This window comes from Triturus cristatus, chromosome 4_2 (assembly GCF_964204655.1).
Source record: "Triturus cristatus chromosome 4_2, aTriCri1.1, whole genome shotgun sequence".
Lineage (NCBI taxonomy): Eukaryota > Metazoa > Chordata > Amphibia > Caudata > Salamandridae > Triturus > Triturus cristatus.
This window is the reverse complement of record NC_140586.1, coordinates 546,192,294-546,214,697: the sequence shown is the minus strand read 5'-3', so window position 1 is coordinate 546,214,697 and position 22,404 is coordinate 546,192,294. Positions and strand designations below refer to the sequence as shown.

The window sequence follows — 22,404 nt, the reverse complement described above, 5'->3', positions numbered from 1 at the left end:
TGCTCTACAAAAATTATCCCCCAAATTATATCTCTCTAGCACTGTAAATAAATAGGACCATCTCACCTTGTCAAATGCTTTTGAGGCGTCCAATGTTATTATGGCTAAAGGGGTATTAAAAGTTGTGGCAAAATCAATGGCCCCTATAAGTTCGTATGTGAGTTGATGTAAGTGTCTTTCTTTAACAAAGCCTCTCTGATCTTCATGAATTGTAATATTTGCGATATTAGCTAGTCTGTTTGATACATTTTTGTAAAAATTTTAGAATCTGAATTTAAAAGAGAGATTGGTCGATATGTTGGATCTTTTCCTGGTTTCAGAATAAGAGAGACCGTAGCCTCATTCCATGACTTTGGTAATTTTTTACCCTGTCCCAATATCTCGTTCATCAACACAGTCAATAAAGGGGAGACTACCTCTACTAAGATTTTATATAGCTCCGTTGGTATACCATCAGGTCCGGCCGCTTTACCCCCTTTACTCATTAGAATGGTCTTAACAGCTTCCTCCTGAGATATTTCTTGATTTAGACTAATTTGTGATTAAAATTTATAGGTTTAGTAGATTCTGTAAGCCAGCCCTCTGTATCTTCGTATACCACTTCGTCTTTCACCTCCATATACAGATCACTAAAAAATTCTTCAAAGGCCTCAGTAATCTCGTCTTCATTACTCAATAAATTCCCAGACTGATCTTCTCTAATTTCCTTAATTCTGTTCCTATTTTGTTCTGCCTTAACTTTCCATGCTAGGAGTTTGCCTGCCCCCTCCCCATATTCAAAGTGTGCTAATTTACTGGCGTCCCATCTTTTTTTTATTCGTACTTGGAGGACCTCCGATAACTGATTTTTCGTTAATAACTGTTTTTTCACTAACTCTGTTTTTTCCTCCTCTGAGTCTGACCTTTTGATCTTTACATTTATTCTCTTTAACTCCTCCTCCAGTTGTGATATTTCTTTTTTATATATTCTGTTTCTATAACAGGTGAGTCCTATGATCTTGCCTCTAATAAAAGCTTTTAAGGTGTCCCACACTACTCCATTTGAGGCTGTGTATCTATTAACCTCAATAAACTCTCGAACCTCTTCAATAAGATTTTCCATTATTCCGCTATCTGTTAATATGGTACGATCCAATGTCCACCTTCTCTCTACGTCTTTATTGCTGTTTTCCAGTGTTAGCAAGACTGCCGAATGGTCTGATAGATGGGCCGCCTTATACTCCATATCAGAAATATTTTGTCTCAGACTCCAATCTACCAAGAAGTAGTCAATTCTGGACCTGGTCCCATATTTCTTATTATGAAAGGATGTACCCTGTGAGGTTCCTGCTCTCTCTCTCCAGAGATCACAGAGTGTGTGTTGGGTCATCATAGCCCTTAATAGAGTACGTAAGTTAGGAGCTGGCGTTGTTCTAGTTGACATTGAAGTCCCCTCCCATGATTATAGGGTCAGGGAAATCCAACAGATTAGCAAAGAGATTTATTAGGGGCTCGCAATCGTCGTGGTTTGTGTGGAAATTTAGCTTGCAAACTGAACATTATCTGCGCCATCTTGCCTCTCCTCAGCGCCACGCACAGCGAGCACACGACAGCCATTTTAGGCACCCCACTCTCTCCCCCGTTCATTGTCGATCGCCAGCGCGTTCCCCTGACGCTGCAAGTATCCCCCGCGCGCCGGCCACCCCCGCTCTCTCATACACGGGCCATAAACCCTCTCATTCAGCGCGACCCTGCCATGGAACCACATCCCACACCTGACCGACATCCCATACATGGTCATGCCCCTCTTTGATAAACCCCCTTCCTCTGCGCCCCATTGTCCGAACCGATCCCAGGCCATCACCTAGCCCTGCGGATGCAGTTTATTGCCCCTACTGTAAGGGAAACACCCCACATCAAAGGGATTACAGTGGATCAAAGCCCCTACCCCCTGAGACCCGGCCGGTTGCACACATCCCCGGGAATTGGCGGAATGTCCAGCTGCGTGATAGCCATCTCCTACTGTAGATATGTGTGGGAACGAGTTCGAAGTGGGGATTCCGAAAACATTCTTTTCTACATCAAAGTAATCTCAAGAATGTGCCATGTACAATAAACCTGCAATAAAGTCATAAACCTGTGTATAAGAGGCCAGGCCTCAGAGATGCAGTTAGAGCACCTCGTGACAATACCTTGCTGTCTGATCTGATGTGTTCTGCTCCGACGGAATAAAACTTTGTTTCCTGCCTTCCAGTCTCCGGCGCCTGCCTCTTTCATTGGTGAATTATCGAGTGGTATGAGAGGCGATTACCGCCGGGCAATACTTGAAAGGTTATCGACTGAAACTGCCGCTACCATTTAACAATTGGCGTCCCAAGCGTGGGGCCCATCAGCGACACGTGGATCCAGTGGGAGAGGTCCCGACGACAGAGTGAACGACTGCAACGATCGGGAGAGCTCCTGCCCAATAGACCCTCGTCTGGCAGCCGATCATCCGAACTTCACTGGTTCCGAGCAGACCTCTCTCGAGTGATCTACGGTCCTGACTGGGAACCATCAGGAGTGCCGCGGCAAATACGGAGAGTAGAGGACGATCGGGCGCTGGAGGCGGAAGACGAGAAACTGTCCACGCGGTCCGGGTAAGGTCGTGATACACGACAAATTGCGAAATAATTGATTGATTGTTTGAAGTTTTGAAATACTAGTATTGCTCATTGATTGTTCTCTTTGAGATATTCGCTGTCTACAAACGGGGAGGAGTAGAAATACTCTCTCTCTCTCCCTTTGCAGATAGTGAAGGGTAGGTAACGCAGACTTTTGTCCCCGTTGTAACCCGTCGTGCCTATCTTTATCTCCCCACTGATTGATTGTCCGAACATTGATTGTTTTGAAGAATAGTGCTCTTTGAGATATTCTCTGTTTGCAAATAACGTAGAATAGAAATATTCTGTCTAGTCTTTGCAAATAGTGAAGGGTAGGTAACGCAGACTTTTGTCCCCGTTGTAACCCATCGTGCCTATCTTTATCTCCCCATTGATTGATTGATTGATTGTCCGAACACTAGTTGTTCGATATTGGTTCTTTGGAGGTATTCTCTGCTTACAAATAACGAGGAATAGAGATATTCTGTCTAGTCTTTGCAAGCAGTGAAAAGATAGGTAGTGCTGACTTTTGTCCCCGTTGAAACCTGTCATGCCTATCTTCTCCCCACTGATTGGTAGTTGGTCCTGCCCGGACCGCTTATTAGAGGTGAACCATCCGGCTCCACTGGAGGGCACCCCTAATAAGGACATGTTCACTAAATGTGGACTAGTCACCGTAGCTTATAGCAAGCTGTGGCATAAATATACCAAGAAGGACCCCGAGAGTCAGTGGCCACTGATGGGATCCTTCGACGACCATAAGATAGAAGTGCTAGAAATAGCTCTGCGTAGCAATAAGACGACGCCTACTATGCTTGACAGTATCGGCATGTGGTGCAAAGAAGCAACGCAACGGAAAAAGAGGGAAGAAGTAAAAGCAGAAAAGGAATTACGAAAGGCAGCTCACCTTGCCGCTAGAAAGTTAGAAGAAGAAATAAAGGAGAGAAGGGAAACTAAACTAAGACAGGAGCCCGAAACATCAGGCCAGTACGCTGCTAGGACCCCTTCTTTGCTCTACCCTGAGTTGTCCTCTAAGCAGCGAACGAATGATGAATTACTATTAGGTCCCCCGATCATTTACATGCCCCCCCCCCATACGCACCCTCCCAATCAGTAGTGCAACACCCACAACCCCCAAACACGAGCGAAAGCAGTACAGGGGCCTCGGTCCTCACGGCCTCCGCGCCGGCCGAGCCTCCTGTACTGAACACAACGTCGGCAATGACGTTGGATGACCCTGAGATGAGAAAGAAAGAGTCCACCAGAATGAATCGACTAACGAAGGATGAACGAACAGGAATCGACAAAATAGTAAAGGCACTGGTGGGATCCTTTTTGACCTTACAAAAACTAAAGTAACGCTAGGAGATAGCCCTTTGTGGGAAATATGAAACCAAGGGAAGGAGCCAAGCTTACGGTCGAGACGGCCACGAGGTAGCCCGACTCCATTACTCTCGCTACCTAAACATGTCTGCCTCACTGCCCACCCCGCCCAATAAGCATGACTAAATCCTGCACAAACGGAAGCCTGCTGACACCCACCATCGACGTCACCAAACTAGGGCTAGATCGCGCACAATTGGGCTATGTTATTTTTCCGATTACGCAGTAACATCCTTGTGCTCGTCGCCAGATTGCAAATATGTACAAACGCTCCAACGAAGTAGTATAGTTATAACATTTTAATAACTTATAGATATAACAAACACACCAACAGGGTAAACAGGTTAAAACACGTTTTTAAACAACTATTTACATGACAGTCTGCTGCAACCTCCATCCCAAAGCCTTAACGTCCAAGTGACACCGTCCTCGCCTCTCCTTCCTCGAAATTGCAACATTGGCCTGTTTTGGGCGGTCCTTTTAGTCAGCTCTGGGCTATAAAAACCATGCCAAATCCATCGACTTCAGTGGCGGACGGTTGTGCGAATAGGCCGGAGGCTATACGAAGCGCCAAAACTCTAACAGCGCCAAGATGGAGTCTGCCACGCTGGGCGGATCTTCCCATTCTTTTCTTCTTTCTTCAATAACGGAGGGGTGCCCTGGCCGGGGGAAGCGCCGCGGACAGGCCTCCCCCACCTCCCCAGGTGGAGGCTCGCCAGCAGATGAGGGCACCCCAACCGTCTTTGACTCGCCGGCCAGCTAAGCTGCACCCAACCGTCTTTGACTCACCGGCCAGCTGAGCTGCACCCTGCCGCTGCACGCGACCACCGGACAACCGCCCAAGCACGGGTTCACCAGGATCGCCACTAGCGCCCGACGCGAGGAGTGGGCCCCCGCAGCCAAGCAATCGGGGACCCACCCCGGTGGCGATACCATCCAAACTGCTGTCGTTGCTGCTACTGGAATCATCCCGGTGGCGATACCATCCGAACTTCTGCTGTCGCTGCTTCTGGACCCACCCGGTGGCTGTACCGAAGAGCTGCTACTGCTGCTGCCCTTTGACTCCGGCGGTCGGCTCCTCCGGATCCAGGCCTAAGCCCACCGTGAGACAATTCTGGACTCGAAAGCTTGTCTGCTTGGGCGTGGGCCCCACCCTTGACAAAATGCTCCCCTCAGCTTTGCAGAATCGTCTGGAGTCATTTGACATTCGACTCCCACGGACTTCCGGTAAGGACAAACCGCCGCCATTGCTCTTTGCCCCGGACGGCAGCCACCTTGCCTCCGCTTGGTGCAGTGAGAAAGACTGGTTCGAAGCGTCGGCGGAAGAACCCGCCTGCTGCCCCGCCCCAAGAACGAACCATGGCATTTCTACGGGGTCGCAGTGACGCCATGCTGACGCAAAGTTGACGCTAACGAAAGTTCTCGAACTACCGAAAGGAATTCTGGTCCAACAGCTAATTCATGGAAAAACTTAGACTGTACTCTGGCCCGACCTCGCCCCAAGATGGCGCCGATGTAGGAGAGGCCTACAAACCCTTGTGGCGTTCCAGTCACGTGACATTTGTGTTAAAAAGATATATATATATATATATATATATATATATGCGATGCTTCCACACATGATGGTCGGGGAGGGGCGGGGAGGGAACCGATTTTATGCCGTAGTAGTGTTGCTCATGACACTCGACGCCTCTCACGCCGTGGCCGGCCTGAACGGTTGTAGGCCCGTATCTTGTATACTGACATTGTTTTAAATAAAGGGCCTCTTGAAAGAATTACGGAATCAGTGTCATGACTAATCACATAGGTTGATAAAGATTTCTTCTTTTGAATAAATGATTGTTACTCCCAAGCAATAGAAAACAGATAATGCAGTCTCCATTTGCCTGAATCTTTTTGATTAACGGAATTAGTACCCATCACACCTATCTTTTTCCAAGAGTTGTTAAACAATGGTCAACCATAGCTCAGGGTATATGCCGAACGCAAGGTATGGTATCTTGCACCTTAATACACGACCGATTGAGAAATGCATGTATGACAAGGGAACCCGAATTTAGGAAATGAATAAATTAGAGCATCTTTGTCTCGGACAAAAAGAATAATAGGTCTGTGGTATTACCCATTCCTGCGACTAGCCTGGTACGTGGTAAGTAGAACTTTTTCGTGTCTGCGCGCGCTAGGGTACTTTGAATACTGCACATCCCCTCCCCTCTTTTTCCCCTCTATAGGTCACGACGAAGCTCCGACTGAAGAATGAAGTGGACATGGACCGCACCGAGTTCAATATCAGGGAAAACATAGACAAACGTTGTGAGATAGTGCGTGAAGTGCAGACCACCATTGAGAACATGAGAAACTGTATGGCATGATTGTGCGTGTGTGCTATGATTATACGGTATGAATGTGTATGCATCTCATGCTTAGGTCACTTGAAGAGAGCGCCACTGTATGATTGAAGTGCTCGTCCATCGATCAAAGGGAGGAGAGTAGAAGGTCCGACACCCCCCCCAAGATAAACTACAAAATACTGAAAATATGCAGCATGCATAGGAAAGAACAGGAAAGGAGAGGTCCCCATACTCAACGTAGCCCTGAATCTCCGTCTTAAGTCTCTGCGCATGATGCATGTACTGTCACACCCTACCCGGCATTTGTGTGTACGTGATCACCGAATTTATGTCTTTTCCCCGCTTGTGTTTTCTTACATAGAACAGACCCATGCTACTCCATGTTGTATGTGCACCAAGTGGCCTATTATCCTACCCATGTCTCTCTCTCTCTCGTTTTGTATCGTACTTATGCCAAATAGCCTACTTGATGCACATCTCTCTCTCTCTCTCTCTCTCTCTCTCTCTCTCTCTCTCTCTCTCTCTCTCTCTCTCTCTCTCTCTCTCCCCTCCCCCACTAAAGGCTTTCTTTCCCTCTTTCTTTTTGAATAAATTAACGACACATACCTCTCCGATAAGTATATAATTGGCCTGAAACACGGTGGTGTTCGAACAAATTGACAGAAACAAAACGACCATACTTTACCACGTTACTACCTCTCCTTTTTGCAAATGTTGAGCTTAATCGGCTGAGAAAGAAAGGACAGGTAAGACGACTGATGTCTCCCAATCTGGCCCTCAACACGGGGACTATATGTCAGTGGTTTTTGTTTTTAAAGACACCATCTCCACCACCCAGAATTACCCCCGACCAATTACCCCGAAATAGAATGTCTAAAGCACCCTGTTCTCCCAAAGATAACCCCAGCCCTATACTAGCCGTCTCAGAGTACTTTGAACGAAACAGCTGATGACCCTATTTTCTAATAATACATCGCCTAAACTGATAAAGGGTTACCTATTGTCCCCAGCAAAAATAATGCTTAGCTTATGTTCCTCTCCGAAAAAGGATACTCGTGAACGCATGACAGTAGCACCTCGCACTTACTTTTTCATAAACTTATAAGTCTTCGGAGGAAGATGTGTATTACCATAACTTGTGTTGAGATGAACGAGTCTCTACCGGAGAAGCCGGTTTGAATTTTTAATAGACTAGAAGGTTGACGGATGTCAGGCTTCCTGCAACAAGTATCGGGCACAGGAATCAGCACCTAGAAGGCCAGACGATGGACAGGGACACCCACAGAAACTTGCACCACAGCAATGATTAATAGATTAGTAACACACACACTAACATCAGAGTTAACAGACATCAATCGTACAACAACCGATAAAAGCATGTCCGCAACTACTCGGTGGTTGGGAGAGAGGATGAAGTATGTAAATGTCTTCCCTGCCAACTCTCTAAGATTTTGTTTCTTGTACTCATTTAAAGATAACGTGCTGCCATCGGAAGGGAGGGGTCGGACGTGACGCACAGCCTGGCTGCAGACCATGGAACATCTATGACATCGACCAAGGGGGAAGCTACGAAGCAAAAAGGGCGTGAGACGAGACACCATTATCAGGATGATAAGCGCGAAGGGCTACATCGAGGCCCCCTGCTCACTGACCAGCGTGCTTGAAGTCTCAACCCGTCGGGCCCGATTGATGGGCCCAGTGCTGGAAGATTCTGCTCCCCTTGGTCCGCATTTTTGATCCGATCCCACTCCACCCCCTCTTCCCTCGGCATCCCGAAGCACGTCACACCCTTCTCTCTCTCTCCCTCTTTTATATGGATTATGAATCTGACTTACCAGAAGAACAAAAAGCAGGTACCCTGTCTCAAAGTACCTATGGTGAACTGTGTTAAGGAACAGGACTGTGATCGGAGAACAGTGAATGGTCACACCCTGCCACGTGAGAAATTGGATTTGAGCTGGACCTTAGCTCCACCGCCGGTGCTCAACAGTGCCAACGAAAGAAGAACAACAATAAGAGCTTACCAGTGATGGCTCTTTATAAAAAAGGACACTGGAAAGAAGAACCCATGTCAAGTTGAAAATCCTCTCCCAGCCACCTTTTTATATTAACTATCTTCCTATCAAGTTTTCATGATGTTGCATCAATCACTTCCGACTGTACACTGAGAAGTTAAGAAAATGTAACTTTGTATAGTGACATTCATACAACACCAGCCATGTACACGACTATACTGACTATTTTCGATCCACACGAAGTCTGGGCCTTAAGTAATGTACGAAATATCCCTTGTTTTGCCAGAAACATCCTGTTTGCTTTACAGTATCCTATTTGTGCTCAAACAAACTCCCCTCTTCCTGTCCCTGGGCCTGACATGCGGCACAGCTGATGTAACTTTGTATGTACTACCTCCTCGCCTACTTTATCACCTGTATGTAACTATGAGCAAATGTGTCAGATTACTCCTGCCTGCCCTAAAAACTGTGTATCTTTAAGGAATGTACGAAAGACATTAACGATATTATAGCTGAAGGTTAACGAAGGTAAATGTCGGCCAGGCAAGCTGGCGAGATATGTTAAAAGGGAGGACTGTGGAAATTTAGCTTGCAAACTGAACATTATCTGCGCCATCTTGCCTCTCCTCAGCGCCACGCACAGCGAGCACACGACAGCCATTTTAGGCACCCCACTCTCTCCCCCGCTCATTGTCGATCGCCAGCGCGTTCCCCTGACGCTGCAAGTATCCCCCGCGCGCCGGCCACCCCCGCTCTCTCATACACGGGCCATAAACCCTCTCATTCAGCGCGACCCTGCCATGGAACCACATCCCACACCTGACCGACATCCCATACATGGTCATGCCCCTCTTTGATAAACCCCCTTCCTCTGCGCCCCATTGTCCGAACCGATCCCAGGCCATCACCTAGCCCTGCGGATGCAGTTTATTGCCCCTACTGTAAGGGAAACACCCCACATCAAAGGGATTACAGTGGATCAAAGCCCCTACCCCCTGAGACCCGGCCGGTTGCACACATCCCCGGGAATTGGCGGAATGTCCAGCTGCGTGATAGCCATCTCCTACTGTAGATATGTGTGGGAACGAGTTCGAAGTGGGGATTCCGAAAACATTCTTTTCTACATCAAAGTAATCTCAAGAATGTGCCATGTACAATAAACCTGCAATAAAGTCATAAACCTGTGTATAAGAGGCCAGGCCTCAGAGATGCAGTTAGAGCACCTCGTGACGATACCTTGCTGTCTGATCTGATGTGTTCTGCTCCGACGGAATAAAACTTTGTTTCCTGCCTTCCAGTCTCCGGCGCCTGCCTCTTTCATTGGTAAATTATCGAGTGGTATGAGAGGCGATTACCGCCGGGCAATACTTGAAAGGTTATCGACTGAAACTGCCGCTACCATTTAACAGTTTGGACCATAATAACCTATAAGTGTTAATGATTTATCATTGACCTTAACTTTTGCAATAATCCACCTTCCCCCTTTGTCCACTTTGATTTGTACAGAGGACTTGTTCCAATCCAATCCAATCCAAACAGCTTTATTCGACAGAAGTCATAAAAGCGAGACAAAACAAGTACAGGTACAAAATACACAAATAATTTAACAAGAATCAGTGTAAAAGCGAAACTACTTAAAATATTTACAAGTTTTAAAAAGCATATAATAAAAAGATCATTGGGTAAAACATACCAGAGGTCTGACTTTACTATCTGATACTCTTAGCTCTTATAATCCATGCCCACCCCAGAAATTTGGCAACCCCCACAACAATTACCGGGTCAGTGCAGGTGCGAAGGAGCCTTCCTGCTTCAACACTCTGTCTGGTGCCCAATAGTAGGCAAACGGGTTTCAACCACACACGCCTCGGGGCCGAGTAAGCAGGGCATACAAAAAACATATGGGCTAATGTTTCCACCTGGGATTTGCAAAAGGGACATAAATTACTTTTCTGGGGTTCCCACTGGGCTACAAATGAATTTAAGGGCAACGCTCCCACCCGCATCTGGAAAAACAATTTCCTATCTAGAACTTTAGTTACAAGATCCCAAAAGTGTTCTAGCCTAGGGACGAGTTTGATGTTCATAAATTCGTCCGAAAGCGAAAAGGGTTTAGTGGCAGAGAGTACCTTTGTGTTTACCAGCTCCCAGTATTTCTCCTTCAAGAGAGCTTTAGATGGAAAAATAGCTGCTGTAGGGTTATCCCAAAGTTCGCTCAACCCCAAAGCCTCAAGGGATTTTCTAGTTTCGTTAAGCCAAGCAATCTTCCGGGAGCCCACCATCGCCAATATGTCAAGAAAACCCTCTGCATACTCTGCCAACGCCGGAGTGGTCCATAGGCGACGCCAATAAAGGATAGGTCGAAGCCTGGCTACATCAGCTATAGAGTTCTTCCCAAGGTCATACCTTAGGGGGACTAAAGGTGTGCTCTGCGGGAGGGAGGTGATACTGCGCAAGAACTTGTTTACCGAGATGGTTAAGGAAGACAGGTTCTCGTACCCCCACAGTTCCGCACCATAAAGTGCCGAGCTCACCGCTTTGGCACTATAGACCTGTAACACGGGTCTAATGGGCTTCGAAGGAGACTTTTTAAATTCAGCAGCTAGTACACCAGCTAACTGCCTGTGTTTTAGAGTAGTCAGATCTCTCTGTAACTTCCATGCAAAGTTATTTTGAATATTAACTCCAAGATAATTAAAAGCCTGCACTTGATCTAGTGGATTGTTAAACAAAACAAATTGATTTTTAAAAGATTTGTGAGGCCTGAATGCCATAAGCTTGGTTTTTTTAATATTGACCTCCAGGCCACGATCAACACAAAAGGACTCAAAAATATTTAATGAACGCTGAAGGCCGCCAGGTGTCTTAGCAATTAAAAGTGTGTCGTCAGCGAACATTAAAATTGGGACCTTAGTGTTGCCAAGAACGGGAGCGTCAACGTGTGCTTCCAAAAGTCGATCCGCTATGTCATTAATATATAGGGAAAATAAAGTGGGGGCCATTGCACAGCCTTGCCTGACACCTCTCTGGACCGGAAAATCCTCGGTCAACATGCCCTGGCCGCCCCATCTGATTCTAGCCAAATTATCTTCATGAAGCCTCTGGATTAGGGACAACAATCCGCCATGAAGCCCCAAATCTTTTAAGGTCTGCCACAGTTTTGAACGAGGGACTAAATCAAAGGCGGCCCTTAGATCCACGAACACTGCATACAAATTTCCCTTACCCAAGACCACAGTCTTCCAATAGAGAAGAGTAAAACGGAAGACTTGGTCAACAGTGCTAATGTGCTGGCGGAATCCGGCTTGAAATGGGGATAAAATATTATTTGACGCGATCCAGAGATGAACACGATTTAAAATCAGTCTACCAGTGATCTTTTGAATCGCATCAATCAAACTGATAGGCCGATAATTCTCAGGAAGCGAACGGTCACCCTTTTTGTACACCGGGATTATTTCCGCGGCTTTCCAAGAGCATGGAATTGGAGCTCCATGGGCCAACGCGTTAGCAACCAGCTGTATATACCTCCCCCATTTTAGCTTGTCATACAGAAAGACATCCGCAGGAACACCATCAGGTCCGGGAGCCTTACCAGATGCCACTCCCACCAGTGCCAGATCAACCTCAGAAATAGAAAAGTTATCTTCTGGATTAAACAACTGGGGGGACCCATAGCTATCAGAAGGATCGGTAGGAGAAGCATACTGCGGTTTGAAATAGTCCACCCACTTCTCATGTGAAACATTATTTTGGGGACACTCAGACTGTGCACCAGAACCCCACTTTACAATACTCCAGAATAATTTACTATCATTCCGGAGACTAGCTTCAAGGAGGTCCTCCCACTTTTTGCCATCCCATTGGCGTTTAGCTTTAGCGACACAGCTCTTGTAAAGGATTCTCCTATGCCGTACCAGGCTAACATCGCCACCCTTCAGGGCAGACCCAAGCGATAGCCTTGCCTCCCTGCATTCTCTATTATACCAAGAGGCTTGTTGGTTAGCGCCTCTTGGTCCTGGTCTCACTTTTGTGAAGAAATAGGATTTCAGTTTTGCAAATAAACTATCGTGCACTGATGTTACATCCCTCAGGTTCCCCTCAGCGGCTAAAACTGACTCAATAGCAATGATGGAGCCATTCACCTCCTCTATAATCTTTGAAAGGGTGGTAGGGTTCCCCATAAGTCCGGACCATCTCAGACGACGCATATCGTTGGATGGCACCACAGCGGAAGGGGGCGATACCCTGGCCTCAGCAGGACCACCATACACCTTCCACCATTTATGTGATAAACAGAGGGGGTTATGATCACTCTCTGGAAGGGACACTATTTCCATGTCAACGAGGGAGTGCCATAATTTCATATCAGCCAGGATGTAATCAATTCGACTCCTGCTCAGCCCATTATTAAATGTACAGGCGCCCTCGCGGTCGCCTGGCATCCTACCATTCAGAGCCCTCAGGCCCCTTTCCATGCAAAGGGAATTAATCTGAATGGCGACATCTGAGCATCTTGGTATAGGGGACAACTCCAGGGGGGGAATACCCCAGCAAAACTCTTCACTGTCCTGTAGGTCCCACTTATTATCAACAAGAGGTTCGAATGATGTATTAAAGTCACCTGCAACGATGACGAAGGTGTCAGCTGAGTAAAGGTCAAACAGGCGAAGTAAGTCATCAATGACCGAAGATTTTGCACCTCTAGAACCCCTAACGTACACATTATATATGTCGATTGTACCCAATGATCCAAGGTCTAACCTCAACAGTTGGATATCACTGCTTCCCGTATGGGGAAGCTTAGTTGTCAGACTCAATTCGCTTCTTAACCAGATAGTTAAACCCCCTGATGGACGCCCGTGGGATCCCTTGGTTGCCGGAATGTGAAAATTTAAGTAGCCCATACAAAAGCGTGGTTCAAGAAGCCAAGTCTCCTGGAATATACAAATGTCCATTGTGATAATAAAAGCTACCCAATCAGGAATAGCTAGCTTGGAATTCAAACCAGCAATGTTCCAAGAGCAAAGAGAGCCACCAGCCAAAGGAGGACCGTCGATATCAGGAATAGTGAATTGCGAATCCACTATAGAGTTACTGACAGATGGGTCAAACCCCTGACAAGATTCCGGAACAAAGACAAAATGACTGCTACTCAAAGTTGTAACCACTTGGTTGGCAAATATAGGACAGGGGTCAATGCAAGGGTTAGCCATAATGGACTCCTGGTGCTCAGTGACCCTCACCCTCTCGCCCCTGTCCCAAAAGCCAACACCCCCCTCACTGTGTAGTCAGTCATTGGTATCCAGGGATGAACCATCTAAATCCCTATCGCTACAGAGGCCTCGCTTCAACCCCCCTAGATCATGCGAGAGATAGCTTCGCAGTTGAATGGAAGAACCCTCTGGGGGACAAGTTCTAAACTCAAGTGCTAGAAGATTTTCAGCGAGGTAATTGCTTTTAAGAGTTAATTCGATGCAATCAACAAAAGCACTGGGCGAAGAGAATCTCGTAGCTCTGGAGATATCCTCCCTAATAACTGAACGACAGCCCCTCACATGTCTCAACCAGTGGATTGCCTTGTTGGTCAGCGACTCAGGGGACTCTGTGCCGCCCTTAGGTAGCAATTTGGGGACATTGGTCATGTAGATTATGTTGGAGGAATCTACGACGTAGCCCTTGGGTTGGACATTATGATCGCTCCACCCGACCCGGGACTTGTTCTACCCAACTTTGTTTCTCAAAGAGGTCGATGCATTCCTTTTTTAACAAATGTGTCTCCTGCAAAACTAAAATGTGTGCCGACGAATCTCTCAAGTACTGAAGTATTTTATCTCTTCGGCCCTTTGCTCGTAACCCATTGACATTCCAGGTTAAAATCTGAATGGACATGTCTGTTTTATTTAATTTTTTATTTTAATTAACTCTAAGGATCTTAAGGATTGTTTTGTTTTTTTTCCCACTTACTCCCCACCTTGTGCTCCCCGTCCAACCCCCCCACCAATCTTACCCTGGAGAACCCACCCCTGCTTTTTCTCCTTGGACATGATTGTCTTTGCTCCGACACCCCTCAGCCCCATTTTTGATAATCCTGTTTTACTATATAAACCATCAAGCAGATTTCCCTATTGCCTTAAATGCCTCTTTACTTCCTTACATCCTCCCCACTTCCCTTTACACTTTCCAACAAGTCATCTGCTTCTTTAACATTTCTGACCATATACATTTTGTTGTCAGACATAATAAGTAATGATGCGGGGAATTTTAATTGGACGTTGGCCCCAACTTTCTTAAAGTCATCCATACGTCTTCCTAACTCCCATTGTCTGTCCAAAGTCGCTCTTGATAAGTCCGACCTTATTTCAAAAGAAAAATCGGGGCCTTTTAGGGATTTTAGTTTTAGTGCCGAAAACAAGATTTTCTCTTTAATTGCATATGTCTGGAAATTTATAAGGATTTTTCTCGGTTTAGTTTTTCCTGGGTTTTTTCTAAAGGGGTCCCTGTGTACTCTCTGTATATCCTTAGCAATTTCTTCTTCACTTTCCTCTATCTGAATTGCAGATTTTATGATGGCTACCACAAACGATTTCAGGTCTCCTCTTTCTTTTTCTCCCGGTACATTTAATAGTCTCAGATTATTTTTTCTCGAGTTATTTTCAAGTTGTTCCACTTTCTCCTGTAAACCTTGTTCATCCTTACGGAGTATCTGTATTTCCGCTCTACTGTTGTCGAGATCCTTTCTTAATTCCTCTACTGACCTTTCAAGGATTTCTGTCCGGTTGAATAGAGCATCTAGGGCCCGATTCACAGAACTAACTTAAGACAAAATCCTAAACTTACTACTTTTGGTATTCACAGAAGTTAGGATTTTGTCTTAAGTTTGTCTTAAGACAACCTTAAGACAAACTTAAGACACACTTAAGACAGACTTAAGACAGACTTAAGACTGACTTAAGACAAACTTAAGACAGACTTAAGACAGACTTAAGACAGACTTAAGTTAGGATTTTGTCTTAAGTTTGTCTTAAGTCTGTCTTAAGTCTGTCTTAAGTTTGTCTTAAGTTTGTCTTAAGTTTGTCTTAAGCCTGTCTTAAGTCTGTCTTAAGTCTGTCTTAAGTTTGTCTTAAGACAAACTTAAGACAAAATCCTAACTTCTGTGAATACCAAAAGTAGTAAGTTTAGGATTTTGTCTTAAGTTAGTTCTGTGAATCGTCCCCCTAGTTTTTTATCTAGAGTCTCACAGAAGCCCCGTATTTCCCGCTGGTTTGTCTCTGATACCGAGAAACCATTCTCGATCTCTGTGGTTAATTTCACCATCATTGCCTCCAAAGAGCAAGGTATTGGATCTACTATATTTCTGACCTCGGGCGTAATTATGTTACTAATTATATTTTTATTCAGTAAGCCCGGGCTAGCTGAAGTTACTGCTGTGTCCTTCCCATTGCTACTGCCCACCAAATCTATCCTTTCTTTAATGACTTGGGGTTCCTGGGTGCTACCCCCCTCACTGCTATTGACCTGATAAACCGAGTCATCTTTATGCCCTTCTACTTCCATTAGAGATGGCCTTTTTAATTTAAGGACAGGCGGTTAAATTTTGAAAAAAGAACGTAGAGATGGGGTAAATTTCAGCTTAGGGTCTATGGGCTCTACTTTTTTCTTTAGTGTTCTGCCCCTTTTTTTTACTTCTAGTCTTTGTCTCTCCCTATATGAGGGCTTTTGTGGTTCTTTTACTGCCCCTTCATGGGAAACTGATTGAACCTGCCCTTTACTGTCTTTAACCCCTCCAGGTAACTCCTCTTGTTTGTCTTGAGGCTTTTGACACTCTTGGAGCCCTCCTATTATTTGCTCCTTGGGGGTCCCGTCCGTACAACCCCCCATTCTTTCCCCCCCACCTCTTAAAATTTGTGGTCCTCGACGTCCTTTGTCTGGCTGTAAGGAATCAGCGTCTAAACCCCCAGGATGTGCAAAAACAGCGCATGTACTGACGCTGCCTACACTCCCCCCGGAGGTGACCTCGTGCTGCTGCCCTGCGGCTCTCCCTGAGCTCCAGGGCAGCTGTAATGCAGCGCGGACCGGTAGGCGAGAGAAAGCAGTTCGGTCCGAACTCCGTCGGGCGGGGATGACCTCCGTTTCCAAGCACATCAAAGCACTTCAGGTAAAAGAGGTAAGCGGTACGCATTAAACACCCGGTCTGTCTCCGCAAATTCACGAAGGGTTTAACAGGATTAGATTATAGATCCAACTTCATGTTATGTGGGGCTGAGAGCTTTTTCCGGAGCTACGACCGGCATTCTACGCGGCCGCCATGTTCTCCCCTCATACTCGCTTTCATCTTACTCGATAGCACGCAAGGTAAACCCATTTCAACGGTTCTATCTAATTTTAGTTATGCACAAGGATTTATTTATCCTAGGGTTTTTGCCACATTCTACGATTAGCCCTCTGCCTTTATTGCTTGTTACACCAGGTCTTCTTTTGACTACCATTCGTGTTTGGACTTTTATCGGGTTTTACTGATTTCTGCCACACACCGGATCTACACACCTTAGTCTGAGCCGTGAGTGCAGTGACACCGTATTGAGCGCTTGCATACCACTGTCTTTAAAATAATTATTTTGCCTCCACTACTGGTATCCTTCCATTATAAGCGATTTTATTCTCCACATCTACCGCCCCAAGTTAATCTTATAGGACCCAGTACTTTTTACTGAGCATACTGCATGCTCTTTTATGTGATCACCGTCTTAGGAATAGTGGACACTGATTACCCGATAGAGTGCGCAGACTTACCTTACTGCACTCCATCTTCCACGGCACATAAATACATTTTTACTTGATTTTGTCGCTTGTGCTAATTTTGTTACTCGTGGCAACTGTTGCAGCAACGGTTAGCGACTTATGGCCGTTTTACGCGTTTATTAATTGATACTTACAGGGCTCTACCCTACCCGACGACACCCTATGGCACCGCCGATGGCGGCCGAGGCGCAGCTAATCGCATTACAGTTCTATTGTTGCATATTAGCAGATTCTTAAGCACCCTTTTCCCGCCCTAATATACATAATTCCCACTCCGCCTTTTTCCTTCAGTGCTCCTGTTCTGGTACTTACCTGAAATATTAGTCTATGTCCTTCTTTGGAGTTGCTCACCCATTCAGCCGGGACGGAAGTACAACCGGCGGAGAGGTGAGCACAGCTTTAATTTTCACCCTCTCACATTCTTCTACTCTTTGATTTTTTCACCTGACGTTTACTGACTAGGCTTCCTCATTTGCCCCCCCCCTTCTTTCAGATTTTCTCCTTTCAGACTATCTGTCCATTAGGTAAGATGCGCTCTCAGAACCAGTAGCCGTCTATTTTTATTATACCCTTTTTACCATCTTTGCTACCTATTTTTTTTCTTTTGTTCCTTTCTGGTGAAGGTTTCCCTTCCTTCCATTACATGTCACTATTACAGACAAACTTTTTAGCCGTCAATAGCTAGTACTATGCCACTCTGTACTATGTTATTTGTACTGTGTAATTACACAGTAATCTCTTTTTAATATTGTTTAAACGTAATGGATGCTTCGTGCATAATTAATCTTATGTTTGGACACACCGACACCGAGCATATTTGTGGGTGATACTTCTATTCTGTTTGTTCGGAGTCCCTACGTCGTCTCTAGGTGACGGTTCTGTTGCACTGGGTGCAGTTTACACCACAGTCGCAATGTATCGCCATTCCGTCCACAGTTGATTTTATCTTTACGGAACAGTGTGCTAACACATTGCTATTGTACATCCTGTAGCTCTGAAGAAGTCGTGGGTTCACACCCTGATGAAACACTTGCTGGCTGGGCATCTGATCACCGATTAAACTATAAAGAAGGAAAACGCCATTTGACTACTGTGGTAGTTGTTTATTTGTAAAGTGCAGTAATACAAACTGTTGACACAGATTGCGTGTGCACAGGCCACCTGTATTACAAATTTTTAGACTCTGGTCTGCTTTGGGGGTTCAGGGTTATCCCCCCACCTGCAGCACCGTTCAAATATTATTATTGCTCCATACCCGCATACACACGAGGAGGCGCCATTGTATACCGCATCACTTTAAACCCCCTGCTATCTTGTAGTATATACCGACTCAAAGTAGGAGGCGAATGTGTCCGCAATCTGCTGGGGGTCAGTAATAAGGACGCCGGCAGGACTAGTTATTGCACGGACCCATTTCGAGGCCCTCTCCCTTCTCTCCAGCCAGGCCAAGAGTTTACCTGTGCGTTCCCCGTGTTCGTAAATCCTATGTCAGGTAGCTAGAGAGTGTGCCGTGGCAGCATCTGTAAGAAGCTGCCGGTAGTCCAGACGTATCAGACGCACCTTGAACTCTACGCCTGGTGAGGAGGAATGATGGGGAGATTGTATGAGGATGAACAATGTCAGACTTCCTGGAAAGGCAAACAAAAAGTGGAATCTACCACAGCATGCATTCACTAAGATCTTCCCTAAGTAACATTGCAGTGAAACTCCACCAACCTTAGGAGTTTTTGGTGTACAACCAATGAGGTCTTGTTATCTGCATTGGTTATTCTAGCCTCAGTTTGTGACAGTCTTAATCAGGCTAAAATCCTTGAACTTCTGGCACCTCACAATTTTCCAATGTTACACAAATAAGTTCCCAAATACCTGCTTGGGTTTTATGGTCTGTAGTCTCCATGTCTTGGAAACTTTCCAATGATCGCCACAGTAACCCAGATATCTGGTTGGATCTCTGCCTTTCAGGCTTTGCAGTCAAGTTTAACACAAACATACATGGAATGGACACAAAACGTCACATACTTCAAATTGGGTTGCACACAGATTATATGGGTCGTATCACATTCGTAAATTAAGCCTTTTGCTAACTCTCATCTCAAGTTCTCAATAACTAAGGCCCAAAACTGCAAGGAGTTGGTGGTGTGCTTACCAATGCTGGAAAGCCCTGCTAAAGAGATGCTTCAACCTTAGTTTCCTCTCCAGCTGGAACTGCATTGGCCAGCAGTTTCCTCTAGTTGGATCCCCATTTTATAGAAGGGTTCCACTTGAGATGGCTGCAAAGTCTTGCATGATCTTGCATCTTACCTCAAGATCCTGCAAGATTTCACTCTTCCTGATAACAGACCGGGCACTGTTTGCCTATTTTAAAGACGAGAATAAAGGCCACACCTAGGCCTGCTACTGTGTTTCCTCAGAAGGCTCACAGCACTGTTTGACCTGCCACTCACACAGGAGATCCTGTGGGATCTCCAAGGTCACAGGCCTTTCGTCTCAAGCCTCCATACTGATGATAGGGCAAGGTGCAGAGGGGAAGAATGGTGGGATTTGTGATGTCTGCGGGGTCAGGGACCTGACAACTGGTCAGCAAAATGGGGAAAAGGGAAAATGATTAGACAATACTGCCTCTACTGCTGTCTGACCATCCTGGTACTCAAAGCACACCTGCGTAGAGGTTAAGGGCCAGATGTATCAAACTTTTTTGCGTACGCAAACGGGCAGATTCTCAGATTGTACCCATTTGCAAATGCAAAAAATGCTCTTCCGATGTAGCACACCCAAATTGGCGATTCGGTATCCTGTTACCGAATCGCAAAATGGATTTGCGATTCGGTATTAGGAAGGGACGTGTTTAGGGCGTCCCTTCCTAATACCGAATCGCATCAGTATGTATAAATGTTTTGAAACCGTAAATGCGGTTGCATAACATTTGCATTTTACCACCTACTTGAAGAAGGGAAGGGGTCCCCAGGGGACCCCTTCCCCTTGTTGAATGTTTGTAAAACCATTTTTAAGAGCCGGCAGTATTCTCACGGACCACTGCCTGCTCTTAAAAAAATTAAAAGAAAACTTTTCATTTTTCTTTTTGTAAAGCATCTTGTTTTCATTTAAGGAAACAGGCTGCTTTACAAAAAAAAAGATTGCTTTACTTAAAAGCAATCACAGACATGGTGGTGTGCTGATCTCAGCAGGCCACCACCCCTGTGATTTTTGCGATTCCTAGGGGGTTGCAAATTGCGACCTACCTCATTAATATTCATTAGGTAGGTCATTTGCAAACCTGCGTGGGGTGGCGGACCATCCGTGTGACCTCAGTGAGGGTATTGTATCAGACCTGCAGACGGAGGTAGTATCCCTTCGTGAAGTGGTATCCTCTCTTCAAAAATTGACTATCCGTCTGAAGGACCGTGTTGAAGACACAGAGGGTTGCTCCAGACAGCATAACCTCCATTTTGTTGGGTTCCCAGAAAAAAACTGAGGGACAGTCAGTGGATCTGTTCTTTGAAGAATGGATTAGTGAATTAATGCGCCCACAATCCCTATCTAGGTCCTTAATTGTTGAACAAGCGCACTGAGCATTGACGCTGCTTCCACATCCTGGTACCCCACCAAGAGCCATTATTGCCCTGATTTTCAATTATAGAGACAGAGATGCGATATTGCAGCACATCAGTGCGAAGGGCTCACCAAACTACGAGGGTCATCCAATCTTAATTCCACACTACACCATGAAGGTACAGGAACAACGACAAACTTTTTTAGCGGTCAATGGAAGGCCCAGAGACCATAACCTATGCTATAGTCTGATGTTCCCAGCAAAATTTTGAGTAATACACCAGGGAAAGGTGAGTTTCTTCACCTCGGCTGTGGGGGCATCGGACTGCGGTGTCGGCCTCACGGACCCCCACGGCAGGGCGCAAATCCTCATGACAGAGATGCCGAGCTGTAAAGCCTGCACAAATCGACTCACAAATGGATAGGGTTGCATCGAGGTCTGCTTGGACGAAACACAACTCATGTGGGCTTGTTATCAGATGTAATCATTAAATTCTTGCTTTGTACGTCCAGGGCTCTTTTGGACCATCAGATTAGTGTATTAGCATTAGCTGTTCCAAAGCCATACAGTTTATATCCACAATGCTACAAACTGCATCATTAGCACACCCATCGTTCTAAGAAAGAACAGAAGTTCAGACTATCATTCGTGCATCATCTCGTACAAAGCAGAACATCGAGGTTATTGACTTAACAAAGTAATTCTCCCCCAAAGTAATGCTCACTCCCTACACCTACCAAAGCCCAACCATGCCACAAAACCACAATATAGTCCATCATACTCCGTTGGGCACCATCATATTCTGATGGGCACAACAGAGCACTATTGTGAGGTAGCTGACTTCAGAATGCTGTTTAACAACCCAAAACATACTATACAAAATTGAGTACTCACAGTTAAAAAAACATTGACAAATAGCCCTTCTGCATCCACTCCCAAACAATACATCATCAAAGCCATACAATGTGGTTAACGATACCATGTGTACATATAACAATACAACCCAACATCAACCATTGAGCAATGAACACATTCATCCTTGTAAACAATAATTATGGGCCCGATTCACAGAACTAGCTTAAGACAAAATCTTAAACTTACTACCATTTTGGTATTCACAGAAGGCACTTACTCATTTTGGTATTCACAGAAGGCACTTACTCATTTTGGTATTCACAGAAGTTAGGAGTCCTAACTTTAGGACTCCTTAATGCCTTCTGTGAATACCGAAAGTCTTAAAGTTAGGATTATTCTCAGTTTAGGAGTAGTAAAGTTAGAACTCCTAACTTTAGGACTCCTAAATGCCTTCTGTGAATACCGAAAGTTTTAAAGTTAGGATTTTTCTCAGTTTAGGTACATAGAGGTGGCAGTGCAGTGAGCACCACAAGGAATGGAGGGAAAAGGAAAATTGCTTTTAATGTCAAAAGCACTAGGATTGCATAGTAGTTTTTTCTATTTTAAGGCACACTTTTCATCATCAGACTGAAAGGCTATAGACTGTGCAAATAAGTAATATATAAATCAAATGCTATATTTTAACAGATAGCAAGTGAGATAACCTTTGCATACAATGGACAAGTTATTTACGTGCCGTAACACTTTTTCTGTTGGATACAAGGTCTACCTACAGACTCCTCACCTTTTGCCTATCCCTGGCAGAAGTCTGGATCCAGACATTGTTT

The 22,404-nt window shown here is 45.4% G+C and overlaps 1 protein-coding gene across 1 annotated transcript in view; it reads left to right on the top strand.

The window, feature by feature from the left end:
• The window catches only part of HFM1 (helicase for meiosis 1), a 3,754,865-nt gene that overhangs the window by 2,749,932 nt on the left and 982,529 nt on the right, over positions 1–22,404 (top strand). The window lies entirely within an intron of this gene.